Genomic DNA, 8,099 nt, shown 5'->3' on the forward strand with positions numbered 1-8,099 from the left:
TAGAGACAGAGTTTCACCATGTTGGCCTGGCTGGTCTCAAACTCCTGACCTCAGGTGATCCACCCCCTTGGTCTTGCAAAATGCTGGAATGACAGGTGTGAGCCACTGCACCCGGCCTAAATATCCTTTTTTTCATAAAGTGCTTGTTCATGTATTTTGCCCATTTTAAAAATCGAGATGTCTCCTTTTTGTTGATTTGTGAGAGTTCTTTATATATTCTGGATATAAGTTTGTTATAAGGTGCACATATGGCACATATCTTCTGTCATATTCTGAGGATGTAGGAAGAAAACTAAAATTTTCAGCTCACTGCAACCTCTGCCTCCTGGGTTCAAACAATTCTCCCACCTCAGACTCCTGAGTGGCTGGGATTACAGGTGTGCGCCACGACACCTGGCTAATTTTTTATCTTTAGTAGAGATGGAATTTCACCATGTTGGCCGGGCTGGTCTCAAACTCCTGGCTTCAAGTGATCCACCCGCCTTGGCCTCCCAAAGAGCTGGGTAGAGCTGCCAGGCCCTCAGCAGGTGCACCACCCTCCAGGAACCTCCATGTGTTCGGCTATCCAAAAACTCTCTGAACCCAGTCCCTTTGGGTTTTTAAGGAGGCTTCATTAATTAGAGGCATGGCTAATTTTAATTAGAGGCATGGCTAATTAAACCATTGGCCACTGGTGATGAACTTAACCTTCAGCCCCTCCCTCCTTCTGAGAAATTGGGAGATGGACTGAAAGTCCCAACTCTATAATCCTGCCTTGACCTTTCTTGTGACCAGACCCTATCCGGAGGTTACCGGCCATTAGTCAATTCATTGGCATACGGAAGACATCACTTTGGAGGTTCCAAACATTTAGGAGTTTGTATGTCAGGAAAGGGGCTGGAGGAATGAAGACCAAATACATATTTCACACTATTACACACCATTCACCCCTGGTCTTTGGACATGGTTCCCTTATACCAAATGAATATACAACTCAAAAGATACTGCCACATTACTAGAATCCCATTCAATCATGACTAATTAGTTCAGTCCATCATATTGTAAGAATGTCTCCCGGAGCGAGACCACTCAGGTTTACAGCCTCCCATTCTATCTTATCAGGTTCTAAAAGCAGGAGTGGTCTCTGCACACATATAGTTTCACCCTCTCAGGCATCTGGTATAATTGAGCTAAGAGACGTCATCCCACGTTCTGAGCATCTTTCAGCCTGTTAACGTAACATTAGATTTCCTTCATTACATAACCTGTTTATTCATTCCTTTACCTTCAGCTACCATTATTCCTTCTCTTCATTTATATCCAAACTTTTCCACCTTTGCAAGGAACACGGTGCTTGTCTAGACTGCAGGCAGCAATACTAGTCTAGCAAGTACCCGCCCCCTAATCCACTTCCATTCAGACTGGGTAAGGTTATACAGGTGCAGAACTAGTGGACTGGTTTCACTACTGGACAATGTAGCTGCATCCACTGTTAGCCCCAGTTTTGCCAGATAGGATGGAGGTACAATCTGCCTCTATCAGGCCTTTAGGGAATTCTGACAAAAAAGGGATATGGAAAGATTTGTTAAAGGTTACACAATTACAGCTAGATAGGAGGAATGAGTTCGAGTGTTCTGTAGCACTGTAGGATGACTCCAGTTAACAATAATATATAGCTTCAAATAGCTGGAAGGGGGATAGTGAATGTTCCCCACACAAAGAAATGAAACATTTTTGAGATGATGGGTATGCGAATTACCCTGATTTGAACACTATATGTTGTGTGTATCGAAACATCACTATATACCCTGTAAATGTATATGATTATTGTATGTCAGGTAAAAAATAATAACAACAAACAAAGAACATAGCTGCATTTTTTTTTTTACTTAGGAATCATCCCTGCTTTCAGCACTTGGAGGTTCAAGACCTGGTTCTCGTCCTAGTGTTACCAACATGCCAAGGGTTTAGTCTAGTTCCCATTGCTAGATGCACAGAAAACCGACCCCTGAGACAATAAGGGTTGCTGGGGAAGAAGATTTTAATCGGGTGCTGAAGCCAAGGAGAATGGGAAATCAGCCTCAAATCCACCTGTGACTGACTAAAACTGGGGGGTTTATATAGTGGTGAAGGAATGTAAAACAGGAATTAGGGAGGAGTAAGGAAGCAATTATGAGAAATGAGGGATTTAGTCTCTCTTTGTCTGGGTGGTATAATCTGGTGCGTTTCAGTCCCTTGCCTGAAGGTCAGCTTCCAAAGGAAAGAACTCAAGTGAGACAAATGTAAATTTCAAGTTTTAACACCAAAAGGGTCACTTTCTAGGTTTATTCAAAAACTCAGCGGGTGAGGTGGCTCACTCACACCTGTAGTCCCAGCACTTCCGGAGGCCAAGGCAGGAGGATTGCCTGAGGCCAGGAGTTGGAGATCAGCCTGGCCAACATAGCGTGACCCTGTCTCTACAAAAAAAAAGTTTAAAACTTGCCAGGCATGCTGGCACACATCTGTAGGATATGCAGGAAGCTAAAGTAGGAGGATCACTTGAGCCCAGGAGATGGAGGCTGAAATAAGCCAGGTTTGCACCACTGCACTCTAGCCTGGGTGACAGAGCCAGACCCTGCCTCAAAAATACAAAACAGTGAATACCATTTCTATGGGACAATTGGGTTGGTTTTACTAATACCAGTGCCTCAGGTAGGGGGAAAAATGAGGTTATATCTGGAAGAAAGGAAAAAATACATAGTCATTATAGCAACTTGGCAAGAATTGCATAGCCACACCAGCATTCTCCCCACCCCCACTTCCCCAGGTCAACCAGAAAACAGGAAAGTCTAGTAGTGCCCTCCTCTAGCCCCATCAGGTTGAGTGTGAGCACACACTCAGGAAGGTGTGTAAGCCAGATCTTCCTGTTTTGTTTTGTTTTTTTAAATTTTTATGGGTACATTTAAAAAAAATTATGGGTACATTCTTCATGCTTTTATCTTCTCTGTTTTAGACAACCAATGTTTTAATTGCTCATTCCACTTCTTGATCAAATTATTACCCAAAGGAGGACAGCTCTGCCCATTGCTGGACATTATGGGCTGGACAGTGTGTTCCTTGGATGGAAGAAATGACGACAGCCTGTGCAAATGTGTGTAATATATTCTGTTCTGATTCTTTTTTTTTTTGAAACGGAGTCTTGCTCTGTCGCCCAGGCTGGAGTGCAGTGGCTGGATCTTGGCTCACTGCAAGCTCCGCCTCCCGGGTTTACGCCATTCTCCTGCCTCAGCCTCCAGAGTAGCTGGGACTACAGGCGCCCGCCACCTCGCCCGGCTATTTTTTTGTATTTTTTACTAGAGACGGGGTTTCACTGTGTTAGCCAGGATGGTCTTGATCTCCTGACCTCGTGATCCGCCCGTCTCGGCCTCCCAAAGTGCTGGGATTACAGGCTTGAGCCACCGTGCCCGGCCTGTTCTGATTCTTTTACAGCACTCTGAGCATTTGCATCTTCCACTGGGTAAGCAAAGGCCAGCCCAGAGTCAACGTCTATTCCTGTCAAGACCCATTTGTAGCCCCCCAGGGCTACCAGCATCAGCCTCACTTGCCAGCTGTGCTCGGAACCTTCCCACCAGGGAATCTGCCCCATAGCCATCTGCAGTTTCTGTCTGGCAGACAGAACAGTTCTTACTGGCATTATGTGCCTGAGAGGGTGCAATAGAAACATGTTTAGATTCAGCCCATCTCTGCACTGCTGCAGTGCCCTCATATCCTTTCATTTCACGGGCACAGGTGGCCACCTTAAGTGAGCATACAGGGATATCTGCTTGTCGATTTCAATCACCTTCCAAACCTGGAAGGGAGCTCTTCTGATGGGCATTGACATGTCCTACTTTAAGGACCCCTCAAATTTCCAAAGGGCTGTGTGTGTCCCATATGGGCATCCCTTTAATAGGCTAGGTTTCCATTATCCACCTGCTTGACTATATGGCCAAATCATTGGCCACGGCCTGTGAGTCAGTAAAAACTCAAACAGAGGGGCTTTTAGCACTGTTCAATTCTTCAGCATGCAGTTCAGCTCACTGAATGGATTTGTTTTTATCTTCTTTGATCAGAATGGCATCCTTCTAAATAGGACGTGGTCTTTTCATCTTGGCACTGTCATCTGCACACCAAGCAGCTCTTTGTTGGTTGGTTGAGAGCTGTTTATAGGGCACTGTCCAAGTGGCAGTAGGATCCAGCTGCTCCCATACTGTTCCAGAGTCAGTCTGAGGGAGAAAGAGGCTCCCTTTTCATTAGTATCTCCTCCTTGCATTCCCCAGGTAGCATGATCCTGTATAAATCATTTCTAATTTCTTAGGGGACTCTTCTGGGCATTTTAATCTCCATTAGAGTGTTTTAAAACATAATCCAAGATATTATTGGTATTTCAGGCTTCAAGATCATTTCATGTCTCAGTCATAGGGGTAGCTTGAATTAATATCCCATAGAAAGTAGTATTATACTCTTCATATTGAAATTCTCTAGTCCAGGGTCCCAGTAGTTGTCATTGGAAGGTGCTTATAGGCTGTTCCCATAGGTCCCAGTCTAGGTTCCATACGGGGCTCTGCCCCAGAGAATTTGTTCATAGCATCACTCCATCTTCTATTCTACATTGTGTGGGCTCCAGACATCTGACTGGTTCCTATTCAGCATGTCCAATTAATATTGATTAAAGGCAGATGTACATGGCTTTTGTTTTATAATGCTAGGTATGGGAAACATTTCTCAGGCTGATACAATGTCTATCCCTATAATGCAATCAGGGAAAATCACTTCAGAGAAAGTGTGTTCAAATATACCAACTCTCCTATAAAGGTTTATCTTAATTATCTTAACCAACCCTCACTTTCCTAACTGTAGCCTCTATTAGAACTTTATTAATGGGTTTTGGTTTTACAATACTAGATAGGAGAAGTGTTCCCCAGCCAGATACGCTATGCAGTCTCATTAAACATTTAGGTAAAGGAGACACAACTTCTTTACATGTAACTTGTTCAAGCATTCCAACTTTCATAAGTCTATCAACCCTTAAATTTTTATGTTCTCTCAATCAAATTATACCCCAAGTCAGGACTTCACCAATGGATGTTGGTACCATAGTCAGTGGACCTCCTATATCAAGGAGTCCCAAGAATTTCCACCATCCCTGATCATTTTATCCACTTGTGTACACAGGCCTTTAGGTCCCCATCAGGGCATTGAGCAAAGGAACTCTTGCTTGTTGGGTTAATCTTTATCTCGATTAAACAGCCAGACTACTGCCCCAGGAAATTTCATATCAGATGTCTTATTATAATCTCTGCTTTCTGACTTTTAAAATTTCTCCAAACTAAGGTAAATATAGCAAACTTTTTTGGAACTCTTTAATGTTAGAGAACCAACAAGTACTCCCTTTGGCCCACCCAACCTTAAATAGGATTATATTAAAACCTTTCTTCTAACTCTATCAACTTCTATTTTACTTTTCCCACTTCTGACACCAAATCTGAGACCATAGGGAACACAACTAAAGTGTTTTTTCTATTCTCTCACTCAACAACCAACACTTCTCTGTTGATTGGTGTCACCAAGGATTGTGTAGGAATTTCTCCTCACTAGCAACTAATTAATCAGTTCTGCAGTGGACACCAATTGGGTGTACTCCAATTCAATTCTCATACTATCTACCCGGACTTCACAGCAGATCCCACAAGTTGAGAGCTTGGTCCCACAAGACTGTCCCCCACTTCCAATGACAATTGTAGGCTCCAGGTTCTTTACTTGTGCTTCTGACTGACCAGCTATAAATTGGGGTTCCCATAACCCCTTTCTCTTCAATTAATTTTTTAGAGCAGCTCAAAGAACTTAGAAAAACACTTATGTTTACCAGTTTATTATAAAGGATGTTATAAAGGATACAGAGGAAGAGACACACAGAGTGAGGTGCAAGGGAAGGAGAATGGAGTTGCCACGCCCTCTCCAGGCATGCCACCTTCCAGGAACCTCCATGTGTTCAACTGTCCAGAAGTCCCCTAAACCCAGTCTTTTGGGGTTTTTAAATGGAACATTCATTACATAGGCATGATTGATTAAATCATTGCCCATTGGTGTTCCACTTAACTTTCATTCCCTCTCCCCTCCACAGAGGTTGGGAGACGAGCTGAAAGTCCCAACCCTTTAATCATGACTTGTTCTTTCCTGTGACCAGTCCCCATACTGAAGCTACCTGGGGCCTGCCAGTGGAAGTGGGGGGAGGGGTGTTAGGCAGACCAAATATATATTTCACAGTATCACACATTTATAGCTCTTGGGATTTAAAAAATTCACTATGTCTCTTTTTCCTCACCTGTGAAATAGGGATAAAGTTCTGCCTCAGAAGGGTGTCAGGATGCCTTAGGGAGATAATATGTACAAAGTGCTTAGAAAGATCCCTGCACCGAGTATGCACTTATATTGTTATCAGGCATGGGATGGGTCATTTCAGGAAGAGGGAGCTCCTGTTCTCAGATCCTAAGTCTGAAAGGTTCAGAATTCAAAGAGGATCAATAAATGGCCTTTCACCAGGATCACAGTGGATTTTGTAGAGTGGTGGGCTGGTAAGCTGATTTGGTGTTCACCATTGCTATGGTGTAAATTCTCCCAACATGACCAGTTTCAAGCTAATAATGGTTTAACACCTGGCTTGCACAATTTCTGAAAATTTAATAATCAGCTCTTTTGAGCCAGTGCAAGCCACCTCCGGAACACCATTAGCTTTTGTGTCACCCAGTTTTGTGAACGTGGGCAGGTCTCTTCTTGCCTCTGCATCTTACTTCCCTCCATCTCTCCAAATGGAGCTAAACCATCCAACTCATTCATGCAGTACGTATTTATTTGAGAACATACTACCTAGCAGTCACTAGGTTGGGCTCTGGAAATGCAGCCTTGAACAAAAGCAGACCAAAACCAAAACAAAAACCCTGTGAAGCTTACATTCTGGAAGTGGGATTAGGGGGAGAGCAACTAAAAATAACAGTGAAAGAACAAAATCAGCCGGGCGCAGTGGCTCACGCCTGTAATCCCAACACTTTGGGAGGCTGAGGTGGTCGGATCACCTGAGGTTAGGAGTTCAAGATCAGCCTGACCAACATGGAGAAACCCTATCTCTACTAAAAATACAAAATTAGCCGGCTGTGGTGGTGCATGCCTGTAATCCCAGCTACTCAGAAGGTTGAGAGAGGAGAATCACTTGAAGCCAGGAGGCAGAGGTTGTGGTGAGCCGAGATCATGCCATTGCACTCCAGCCTGGGTAACAAGAGCAAAACTCTGCCTCAAAAGGAAAAAAAGAAAAGAAAAGAATGAGAAAAGAAAAGGAAAAGGAAAAAGAAAATTGTTGGTGCTATGAAGAGGTATGACATAGAGTTATTGTGTTGGGAGTAGCAGCTAATTTGGAAACTATGATCAATGAAAGCTTCGTAAACGGGAGAAGGTGAGCCTTAAATAAGAAGGGTCATCTGCCAGTGTGGTAGGAAGAGCATTCCAGCGGAAAGAACGGCAAGTGCAAAGACCCGGGGGCTGGAATTGTTTGGTTTGTTTAAGGAATTGAAAGAAAGTCACAGCGGGCTGAGTGATTGAGGCAGGGAGTGGCCTCAGCTGGTACAGGTGTTTAGTGGTGGTTGTTCTGAAGGTGGAGGCTAAGGTAGAGGCCAAGAGAGCAGAGCATAGGCTGCTACAGCCAGAGTCCTACAGGGAGAGGTGGTGACAGCTCTGACCAGGATGGGAGAATAAGAAAAGGACAAAGCAGAGATTTGTTTTGGAGGCAGAGCCAGCGGCTCTTGCAGACAAATTGGATGTGAGCGGAGAGGGAAGGAACTATTCGGAGAATGGATATGTTTTTGAGGCAGCACAGCCCCTACTGGGTAACTTCAAAAGCTCCTGCCTTGAACTGCTACAGAAATAACATAGGCTCAGAGATTATTTTGCTCCTGCCTATGCCAAGGGGACAGGAACAGGAGGGTGGCATACACATGGTAAACCGGTGCAAACTGGAAAGGGGAGGGAGAAACTCACTACAAGTTGTTGAGGTGCTGGGTGGAGCCAGGAGCTGCTCCAAGATCTCTCATTCTTCTCAATAACCTTGAGCA

This window comes from Macaca thibetana, chromosome 19 (genome assembly GCF_024542745.1).
Source record: "Macaca thibetana thibetana isolate TM-01 chromosome 19, ASM2454274v1, whole genome shotgun sequence".
NCBI lineage: Eukaryota > Metazoa > Chordata > Mammalia > Primates > Cercopithecidae > Macaca > Macaca thibetana.